Source organism: Silurus meridionalis, chromosome 27 (genome assembly GCF_014805685.1).
Source record: "Silurus meridionalis isolate SWU-2019-XX chromosome 27, ASM1480568v1, whole genome shotgun sequence".
NCBI classification, from domain to species: Eukaryota; Metazoa; Chordata; class Actinopteri; order Siluriformes; family Siluridae; genus Silurus; species Silurus meridionalis.
In genome coordinates this window covers 14,690,071-14,702,295 of record NC_060910.1, presented here as the reverse complement: position 1 = coordinate 14,702,295, position 12,225 = coordinate 14,690,071, and the positions used below count along the sequence as shown (strand labels likewise).

The 12,225-nt window shown below is 41.0% G+C and overlaps 1 long non-coding RNA gene across 1 annotated transcript; it reads left to right on the top strand.

The window, feature by feature from the left end:
* Positions 1-10,473: 10,473 nt before the first annotated feature.
* On the top strand, positions 10,474-12,010 carry LOC124380579. Its single transcript, XR_006924700.1, has 3 exons — positions 10,474-10,510; positions 10,663-10,837; positions 11,758-12,010. It is a non-coding gene; the product is annotated as an uncharacterized LOC124380579 (long non-coding RNA).
* Positions 12,011-12,225: the final 215 nt, after the last annotated feature.

Sequence of the window (12,225 nt, the reverse complement as noted above, 5' to 3'; positions counted from 1 at the left end):
AGTACTAAAAAATAGTAACTAGTTACAGTTACTCGTTACTTCATTCAAAAAGTAACTTAATTTCTTTGTTGATTACTTACACCAAAATTAATGCGTTACTGTTAAAAGTAACTTTTTAGTTACTTTTTTAAAGAACGTTGTTTAATGTTCCCATTAATGCCCTTTAATACATTATGATCTATACAAACACAAAACTGACTTAAACACAAAGTAATTTTTAAACACTATTTTATTAAAGTCAGACCAGCACACACTGAATATATCACAAGGATTTCTGAAATAAATAACAAAACAAGCTGAATAATATATTCACAATCAAAAACTAAAGTGGCTTCTGCTGTTGTGTTGAGCTCTTAAAAATGTTCCTTTCACAGCTGAAGTATGAAAACTATCAACAATGTAGAACAGAACACCGGGTTAGCTTCCAGCTTCATCGAGGCATGGAGTTTCTGGAGGTGCTGCTATCGCAGTAGATACGACCTTCGAACCAGTAAGACAGGTTATATTTGACTAAAAAGTTTTTGTCTTTATGCTCAACTAAAGAGAAATAAGAAGCATATTTCCACTTTGAGAAACTCGTCTTGCTCTCGCCTCGACTCGCCATTACTGCATAAACGGAGACACACCCACAGTGCGTCTTCATCGTGTTTACATTGGTTCATCCACCAATCCTACAATGCGTCTCTGCTGTAAACAGGTTAGACTGTAGGCTACACTTCAGCCGAAATTAATTCATTTAAAAAAGTAACGGGTAACGCACCATACAGTAACGGTAATGGAGTTACTTTATTTAAACGTGTTACAGTATTAGTTACTGTTAAAAGTAACTTCGTTACAGTAACACGTTACTGCCCAACACTGGATGTCACTGAAGTTCAGGACCCCTTTAATTTCACTCCAATCTTCTAATTTCTACTAAATGGCATCATTTTGATTTTCAAGCAGCTCCGTGTTCACAAGCTGTAATTAATATTTGAATTGTAATTAATATCCACAGTCTGCTGCAATGGCTCAGGACCACAGGTTGCATGAACGGTCTTTGCATTTAAGCGCCTATCACTGAACAGCACACCTCAAAAATGATAGAACGATAATGAATGGACATTCATTATTACTATTGAATGAACATTAGAGACATTATTAAATGAATAGACATTTTTACTATTTTTACTGTTTTACTGTTTACTGTCATAAGCATACCTTGTATATACACTCTTTTGTCATATATATCTTTATATGTTTTATATTTTATATACTCTTTATTTATCTGCCTTCTTTTTCTCGGTTTCTCCCCATCCTATTCCCTCATGCCGGACAGTTATGAAAAGCATTTCACTGCATGTCAGACTCTGTATGTATGTGTATGTGTCAAATAAAATTTGATTTAATTTGATTTCAGTGCCACCCAAATGAGAATGGGCTGCCTTTTGAGTCTGGATTCTCTCAAGGTTTCTTCCTCATACTCAGCCCACTTAGCTACATTTCTCTGTACATCACTTCCCAACTGCTTCACCCAAAACACATTAACCCTAGGTTTAGACATAAGTACCTGTTTTCTTATATCTTCACACATTCGATCATGGGAACACAATATTAGCAACTTGAATATAAAAAATACATCTCTCAATATCGGGTCAATTAGAGTTTGCGCAAATAAACAAAATGGGCAATACATCTGTTTTTAGTTTTAAAATACACTGGAGCTGTCATTGGCATTAACTGAGTTTGCCCAAAGAATTCTACTGTCCAAGGACTTACCAGATATGAATAGGTGTTTTACATAATTCATAATAATAGGTATATACTTGTATAAACAATGACCAGGCATAACATTGACATTATAACATTATGATCAGTGAAGTGATTATCTGATTCACACTGATTATCTCTTCATCATGGCACCTGTTAGTGGGTTATATTTATTAGACAGCACCTAAATTTGTCCTCAATGCTGATGTGTTAGAATCAGTAAAATTGGGCTTTTTTTAAGGATTTGAGCAAGTTTGACAAGGGCCACATTGTGATGGCTAGATGACTGGTTTAGAGCATCTCTAAAACTGCAGCTCTTGTGGAACTACAATGAATGGACATTTCATTCCACCCAAATGAGGATGGCTTACCTTTCAGTCTGGTTCCTCTCAAGGTTTCTTCTAATACTATCTCAGGGAATTTTTCCTTGCTATTGTCAACACTGGATTGCTCATTAGGAATAAACTTACAATTATAAGTAACAAATAGAAGCAAGCTTCGGAGTGATCACCAATCTCTTATTAAGATAAGATAAGAAAAGATATACCTTTATTCGTCCCACAGTGGGGAAATTTCCTTGTTATTTCCATGTTACAGCAGCAAAGGAAAGAAATAAAAATAAATGCAAATATATATAAAGAATATACACACTATAATATACAGTATATACACAGTACAATGTATAAATACTATAAGAGAAGAAAAAAAATCGCATTGCAGGTAGTATTTCACACAGGTGGTATTGTACATATTGCAGTTAAAATCGCACATGTATATTTTTGCACAGGTAATTATTGCACATATTGCAGGTAATATTGCACATGTTGCATGTAATATTGCACACAGGTAATGTTCTTGCACAGCTAAAAAGTAATAACAGTGTTGTATTTTGGTGACTGGTTTTACTGGGCGCAGCTTTGATTGTAAAGTCTAATAGCAGCAGGGAGAAAAGACCTTCTATAACGCTCCTTTAGACACTTAGGGTGTAACAGTCCGTCACTGAAGGAGCTGCTCAACGATGTAACGGTCAGTGTTGAGGGAAACGCATTACAAGTACGTGCGTTACGTAATAATATTACTTTTCTGGAGTAACGAGTAAAGTAGCACGTTACTTTATAAATTTACATATTAATATCTGAGTTACTTTTTTAATATTATTTTGCATAAAAAAATAAATACTGAATTAAAATGAACGTAGTCACGTATAATTGCGCACTCATACGTGCAAGCCGCGGGAACAGATGGCAAACCAGGGCATTACATTACTGCGATGGAAGTATTCTTATTATTTTGAAATAGTCGAGGAAAAGGAGAAAGGAATAATGGTTAAGTGTAGATTATGTGTTGGTGAAAAGCTCTTGTCAACTGCAAAAAATACCACTTCAAAAAAAAAAAAACATCTGCATGCAAAGCACAGCACTACAGATGTGTGTGTGTGTGTGTGTGTGTGTGTGTGTGTGTATAATGTGTGTGTATAATGTGTGTATAATGTGGAAATGGAGACAGAAATATAGAAAACTTTTGCCGACTTTCCACCACTGCAGATCTAATGACTGCTCAGAATAAAAGTTTTCCGTGGGAGACACATGTACGATGCCATCGCAGTGGAGATAGAGAGCAAATTCACAGCTCATTTGCTCTTTGTGAACAGATAAACTGCCACGGTCACTGATAATAGCATGAACTTTGTGAAAGCGTTCAGAATGTTTCAAGCTGATGATGAAGCAGAGAATGATGTCATAGACGAGGGCGAGGTCATATTTACGGAATTGCACGAAGTTTTATGAGATGACAGTGAAAGGTATGTTCTCCCTCCACATCACCGGTGTGCAGCCCACACCCTTAACCTTATATACACGAACGATAGTTACATTCCTGACGGCGAAGGCAGATTGCAAAGCAGTGTACAGAAGTGCGACTGAAAAGTGTTCAGTCGCACTTCTGTACACTGCTTTGCAATCTGCCTTCGCCGTCAGGAATGTAACTATCGTTACCATCTACTAGCACTACTTCCTTAGGAGTGCCATCCATGGAGTACCACTTAAAACTTTAATATTCATCTTGTCTTCAGACTGAAAAATTTAAGGACTTTCTGTAGCCTCCCACAAAATGTTTTTACAGATTTCATCATGGGACCAAGATCTTTTGCCTCCCATCTCTAACCTATATACAGAATACATGTACAATTCTTACCTCTATATCAACATCTAGCATAGTTTTTGTTCAGCCCTATTTGTTAAAAGTGGAAGATGCCCCCTTCAGGAGTCTCTGAGCATCTCTAATACCCATGATTGGGACCTCCCCAAAGATTTACTGTGCCCAGATGTTGAGCTGGGCCCTTAAACTGATCTGGAAAGGGTGGCTACCAACCCCCTTTAGAATATTGTGTCTTAAATTTCTTAGTTCTTGTTCTAGGCTCAGTGGATGTCTAGATTCCAACACTATTACCAGTGTACATGTCATCATACATTACTCTTACTCTGGAACATCCCCAAGATCAACAAAATTTAAGATTTTGAATTTAACCTTCTACTGATTGCCCCAATGCCTCAACAGCTGTCATATCTTAAGTTAACCACTGCATTCTATGCAATATACTGTAGGAACAACTAAGAAGTGAGGGTTTGTTTTCCTGTCACTCATTTCCCTCTTTCAATCCCTAACCACTGACTGAGTACTATTCTATTTGCCTTGATATATACATTTTTTTTTACAACTGATTAAGACCATTTTAAAAACAAGGCTCATTTTGTCAAAGCTTTACAATATTTTAACAACACTGAGTTTTTACACCTTTTGGAACACACATGGTTCATACAATATCATTCTGTTTGATTCATTTACACACTGCTGTTGTTACTCTTAAACACATAAAATTTTGAATTCTCTAATGATATAGTCTGGGATTGATTTTTTTTATATTGTTAGAGTAATGTACATAAATATATTGAACAAACAGTAAACACAAGACCAGTACTGCTTATTGATGAAAATATTTATTTCTCTCCACATTGTAAAATCATTCAATTCATCCATGCACATTCAAAGGTTTCAAAATCAGTACATTCTAAAAAAATACCTAAGCCTAGCTGGATCTGGCCATAGCACTTCATCCACATCACAGGTGATGTCCTCTCTCGAAAGACAGAAAGAGAAGAATATACTTGGATGATGAATCTATCCATGCACAGACCCTGCATCAATTAGGTCAGGCCACCTTCATTGCTTGAATGAGGGGATTCATGACATAGGGGCTGGAGATCCGAAAACTCCCACCTCCATGCCGGAAAAAAACTCTTTAATGGGGATAAGAAGGGAAGAGTATGGTGGGAGGTATTGGAGTGAAAATTGTGGAAGATAATGAAACCAGTTTTGAACCAGAGCAGTTCGGTCAAAAGATAATCTCTGTCCATGTCCTCCTCCAGGTCCAGGCCACTTCCCCTCTCTTCACCCTTCCTTTCTCTACCCCTCTTCCTCCATGGCCTCCCCTTCTCATCCTCATTCTTTCTCTTACTGCAACATTGCCTTCCATTTTGATTGATGAAATGTATACTTACCTGTTGCCTTTTTATGGTGCTTACACTTGATTATTGAGTTTACAATGACAGGTTTTTTTTTAGTTGCTTTGGAGCATTTCTCGAATCATCTTTAATATTTGCAAACCAGTAAGTGCATTCTCAAAGCAATTTGTACAAACAGCACAACACACTGGATTTCTTGCAAAAGCCTGCACTTTTCTCAAAATCCTGAGTTCATCTCCCAAAAGTAAGTATTTGTGTAAATGAACATCTCATTGCAATCAGAATGTCCTTTTGTCATTGTTCACAGACAAGATTGTCAAAAAAGTTTAGTCATTCTGTCAGTATGATGCCACACATATATTTCCTAATATAAACTTTACTATGATAACAATGATTGAAAATGCACAAATTAGAATTTCTTCTGTATGGCATCTATGAATTTCAACAACTCAAATTTATTTATTTGATTTATTTTGATTGCAAGAGATCAGACAGGATTTACATATTTACTGTTCTGTAATAGTGTCCGTTTGTTTCTTGGTTGTTCATCCATTATCAGAAATTGTAATTCTGTCTTTTCCTCTGTCGCAAATTGAAGGTTCGTGATATTCACCTTTGACCTTTTTTAAATAACTAGTTGCTCATTGGTCAATCTGATGCCATACACTCCAGTACATTGTGAAATTCAAGATTCATCTGCAAAATTCATCAATTCAAGACACATTTGTTAACAAAAGTGTAATAGAAGTTTAACCTTGACAGATTCTGACAACTGGTTCAACTATTTTGCATTCAATGACTTATGCAATAAACCGATGCTGAGATGATTTGAGGGTTAAGACTTCTTCTTCTGTCTCTTCTTCTTTTTCTTCTTCTTTTGGCTGCTTCCATTAGCGGTCGCCACAGCAGATCATCCGTCTCCATACCCCCCTGTCCTCTACATCTGCCTCTTTCAAACCAACTACCTGCATGTCTTTCCTCATCACATCCATAAACTTCCTCCTTGGTCTTCCTTTTTCCCTCCGTCCTGGTGGCTCCATCCTCAGCATTCTCCTACCGATATACCGCATGTCCCTACTCTGCATATGTCCAAACCATCTCGCCTCCCACACATTGTCTCCAAAACGTCCTACATGTGCTGTCCCTCTAATAAACTAATTTCTAATCCTACAAATGTTCCCTTTCACTCTTGCAGATACCCTTCTATCACAAATCATTTCTCCACCTTCACCACCTCTTCTTCCTGCAACCGCGCCACTCCACTGCCCTCCCTCTCATTCACACACATGTACTCGGTCTTACTCCTACTGACTTTCATTCCCCTTCTCTCCAGCTCTCCAGGCTCTTCTTAACCTGCTCTCTACTCTCACCACAAAACACATCATCCGCAAACATAATCCAGGAGACTCCTGTCTGACCTCGTCCGTCAACTTGTTCATCGCCACTGCAAACAGGAAAGGGCTCAGAGCCCATCCTTGATGCAGTCCAACCTCCACCTTAAACCAGTCTGTTGTTCCTACTGCACACTTTACTGTTGTCACAATGTCCTCATACATGTCCTGAACCACCCTCACTACTCTGACACATCTGACTTCCTCATACAATACCACAACTCCTCTCTCAGCACCCTGTTGTACGCTTTCTCTAATTCCACAAAGACACGATGCAACTCCTTCTGAACTTCTCGTTACTTCTCCATCAACATTCTCAAAGCAAATAATGCGTCTGTGGTGCTCTTCCTCGGCATGAAACCATACTGTTCTCAAAGATGGTCACCTCGTCTCTCAGCCTGACGTCCACTACTCTTTCCCATAACTTTATGGTGTGACTGAACAACTTTATTCCCCTGTAGTTACTGCAGGTCTGCACATCTCACTTATTCTTAAAGATCAGTACCAGCACACTCCTTCTCCATTCCTCTCCTTCCAAAATCCAAACAACCTGGTTAATAACTCCACGGCCACTGTCACTGTCACTTCCTCCTTACTAATCCTTACCACTTCCTGCTTCACCATCTACACACCATCCAACTCTCTCTCTCTCTCTCTCTCTCTCTCTCTCTCTCTCTCCCACTCTTATTTTTCTCATTCATCAGCTGCTCAAAATACTCCTTTCACCTTCTCAACACACTCTCCTCACTAGTCAACACATTTCCATCTTCATCATTTATTGCTCTAACTTGCAGCACATCCTTCCCAGTTTGGTCCCTCTGCCTGGCCAATTGATACAATTCCATTTCTCCTTTCTTGTCTTCAGCTTCTCATACAGCTCCTCATTTGCCTTTTTTTTGTCTTTTGCCACATCCCTCTTTACCTGCTGCCGCATCTCCTTGTACTCCTGTCTACTTTTCTCATCACTCTGTCGATCCCAATTCTGTTTTGCCAACCTCTTTCTCCTTATGCTTTCCTGCACTACCTCATTCCACCACCAAGTCTCTTTGTCTTCCTTTCTATTTCCAGATGTTATGCCAAGTACCTTCCTAGCTGACACAGACACAGCATCTGGACGCTGCGCTCATTGTGGTAGGAGATTTTAACATTGCCAACCTCAAGCGTGCACTACCGAACTTTCAGCAACACATCACCTGCCCCACCAGGGGCGAAAGGACACTGGACCACTGCTACACACCATTTAAGAACAGCTACAAGGCACAACCACGTCCACCATTCGATAAACCGGACACTGCCGCCATCTTCTTTTAATGCCTGTTTACAAAAAAGGCTGAAACAGGAAGCTCTGTTCAGAGGGAGGTCGTGTGCTGGACTAACAAATCGATGGCCGCTCTGCAGGACGCTTTGGATGATGCAGACTGGGACATGTTCAGGCGCAGCTCTGATGACGTCAACATGTTTACGAAAGGGGTTGTGGGATTCATCGAGGAAACTAGTGGATGATACGGTGCAAAAAAACACCATCAGAACGTTTCCAAACCAGTAGCTGTGGGTGGATAAAACCATCTGCGACGCTCTGAGCTCCGCTGCCTACAACACGGGGCTCGCCACCGGGGACATGGATGAGTACAAGGCTGCACCTTACAGTGTTCGCAGAGCAGTGAAGGATGCAAAGCGGCGCTACGAGAGGAAACTAGAGTCACAGAGTAAGAACAATCACGGATTACAGAACACCATCTTCTAGAATGGGGAATGCGGACGCTTCTCTGGCAGACGAGCTAAAGATCTTTTACACTTACTTTGATGCTACAGCTATCTATGCTAGCAGCACAAACTAGTGCTGTGGCACAAACAGCATGCTCGCCGAGAGAGCAAGAGAAGTAAACACGTTCTCCATCTCGGAGCATGACGTGAGGAGGCATTCAAGAGAGTGAATACCAGGAAGGCAGCAGGACCAGATGGCATCACAGGTTGGGTTCTAAAAGCCTGTGCTGACCAGCTAGCACAGGTGTTCACTGAGATATTTAACCTCTCACTGGAACAGTCTGTTGTCTCCTCATGCTTCAATGTTTCTGTCCCAAAGAAACCCCAGCCCGCCTGCCTCAACGATTATCGCCCTGTAGCTTTGACCTAAGTAGTGATGAAGTGCTTTGCGAGACTGGTCAGAGACTTCAACACTGCATCACTACCAGACACACTGGACCCACTACAGAACCGTTCTACTGAGGACACCATGGAGGATCTCCTCCACACTACAATGAGCCACCTGGACAACAGAAAAGGGAATTATACAAAGATGCTGTTTGTGGACCACATTTCAGCATTTAACACAATAATTCCCTCCACACTCACCTCTAAGTTGGAGGTCCTGGGCCGCTGTGTCAATGGATCGCTAACCTTCTGACAGACCGAGGTTGGAAAACACACCTCATCCACGCTTACCCTCAGCACTGGAGCTCCTCAGGCTTGTGTTCTGAGCCCCCTGCTGTACTCACTGTATACATACGACTGTTTGCCCACTTCCAACTCCACCACCATCAAGTTTGCTGACATACTGTGGGGTGAGAGTGCCAGACCAAACGGGAGGACCCAGTATTGGTAAGCTTTGCCCCCGAAAGCAAACCTCAGGAACCTCCTATGATGGCTATGTGGAAGTAGACATCCTTCAGATCTGTCATGACAAACCAGTCCTCTGACTTGATCTGAGACAGGACCTCTTTGAGAGTGAGCATCCTGAACCTGGACTTTATGAGTGAGTGGTTCAAAGACTCTCTGACCGAGGGGGGGAACCGCCTCAATGGCCCCTTTCCTCAGAAGAGCGTGCACCTCCTGTTCCAGGACCAGAGCCTGCTCAAGTCCCACCACGGTGGGACACACCCCGTCGAACCGGGGAGGAGAGGACCCAAATTGAATTGAGTAGCCCCTCTCTATAGTATGCAGGACCCACTGAGACACGTCTGGCAGCCTTACCCAGTATGCCAGAAAGTCCCTCAAGGGAACCAGCATCTCGAGGCTGGCCTCCGATCCTCTCAGAGCAGCTGGAGCATTGCCCTGCAGCTGTTGAAGCCTCCTAAATGGCGGCGGGTCTCTCCGAACCGCAGTGATCTTTGGGGTGGAAATAGAGGGAGACACCCGCTGGCCATGCTCTGAAACACACCTTGTGGCAGAGCTAACGGCCTGGCCTCCCGGTGGTGCTGCGGAGGAACGGGCACCGTGGAACTAGGTGTACACCGCCCTCCTGGATGTAAGTCGTCAGGACTTATGCACTACGGCCCATTTATTAAAAGTGAGGACTGTAACTAACTCTAAGAAAATAGTAAATAAGGTAATCCTTTTGAGCTCCATTTTGTTTGGTCTCTTCCGCCCCCATGTGGTATAGTCCTTTAACTCCGCCCCCATACGGTATAGTCCTTTAACTCCGCCCCCATACGGTATAGTCCTTTAACTCCGCCCCCACTAGTTAGTGTGACGCACATATGGAAAAGGAAAGTCATGTCGCTAAAATGCTCTGAAATCGTACAAAGTTCTCAAGGAAAGTAAGGGATAATTAAGCACCTAGCTGGAACGGGAACAAGGTACTATGTTTTGTTTAAAGTGTATATGCATTAATATGTGGGTTAATCTATTTAACTGTGAAGAAGTGTTTTAATGTGTTGTTATCATTTATGTCATGTGATACGTCAGTGTCACATGACACATCTGTAACATCATTGTGTGACATCACAAAAGGGCTTCTTATAAATGGCTATTCGTGTTTATGTTTGTAAGAGCTGATTGTATTATTTGTTATTTATCTGTTCTGTAGCTCTTACGGTGTTTCACTAAGAAAAGGTTTTTCATCAAGGAAAGGTAGATTTTGTGTTTCCCAAAGAAAAGGCTGACAGCTGAACACAAAATAAAGGCTTTTTGAAACATCAGTATGCTTTACCATTGTCTGGCTGGGGGTTTGCTACAGTAAGAGCTTGACCCGCATTGATTCCAATAACTGTTGTCTACAACAGGCCACGGAGGGTCTTCACAGCGCCAGTTACAGCTTCTGCTGCATCACCGTCCCAAGGCATCAGCGTGGACTCATCAAGCTGCTTCCTCGCGCCTGACCTATATTTCGGACAGCGGTCTCACAGATTCGGTGCAATGGTCAAGTACAGCCACACTTACGGACATTGATGCAAGACCGTGAGTATTAATCTACTATAGTACGACAATACGGCGAGCAACAAGAGCAACAAGATAAACTGTGATTATATTTGCGCCCATGCCTGCATGCTTCCACATGGACTTTGTCTAATTAAGGACATAGATTTTTGTTTTTTGGATTTTGCATTTATCCACTTAGTTAACAGTGTTTATTGAGGATTTAACATTCACATTTCCCTCATTTGGATTTATTATTGTTGATAACTTGTTCATTGTGGTATTTACACTGACATTTACAATAATTCTAGTGTCTATATGTACATGCATATGTGTCAGCTGTTTAAATTTATGTTCTGATATTTTAGGTTTATACAGTTCATATTCAGGGCTTTTCCATATCTGTTAAGGGGGTCTTCTTCCGCCATTAGAGTTAAAAATTCTAAGTAATAATGTCACAGTCCGGAAATGAGATAGAGGTGGAGGAGCAGATGGCTGGTTATCAGCATGAAGATTACAAGGTGAAACCCACATAATGGTAGACTAATCAGAGCGACCGTGTCTGAAGGAAACAAATGAAGTTAAACAACAATGTCTAACTGATCTCCAAGGCAAATTTAATAAGGATGATAATGCTCTTGAAGGTCCAAGATGCTCTGAACGCACACGCCATCCTACAGAGAAGATGCTCGCGCATCAATATGAAGAGGCCAAGAGAAAAGAGAAAAGGCTGTTTGCCATGTACGTACAGTGGAAGCTCCACACAAGGAAGGCAAGAGATCAGCTAAAGACTTATATGTCAGAGAGTCAGCTCTGGCCTCTTATTGACGAGCTTAAGATACACACAAAAGCGCTTACCTGAACAAGCAGAAACTAATGTCGTTACCACCGCGCAGCTATTTTGTAGCTCCTGGTTGTCGGGATGTCACTCACTGATGATGTCATGACTTGTCTAATTCCAGATTTCACACGTGGTTCAGATCGTGGACAACACAAGACATTCCAAAAGCGTTGCGATGCTTCTAGAGTTCCCGAATGGGGAACTTATGGACCACAAACAGCATGCAAAAAAAAATCTAAATATGGCCACTTGACCTCATACATCCCTTTATACATTTTCTCCAAAAATTCCAAAAATGTATGTAAAACCCCCTTAGACTCGTACTCTACAATGTGACTAATACTATCCTCATATTTTTAAATAGGATCAATAAACCCCTGATTCATTTACTATTTTCTCTTATTCTATTGTGTAGAACAAATTTAGTCTATAATTGCCACTAACAAGAGTTAGTGACAAGCCATAAAGGCTCTATGTACCCATACTTTTACTTTGAAAGAGCTATACATGCATCCATTAATAAAATCTTTTGATGTAAATATAGAAATTATCAAACATGCGGATGATCCGCTGTGGCGACCCCTAATGG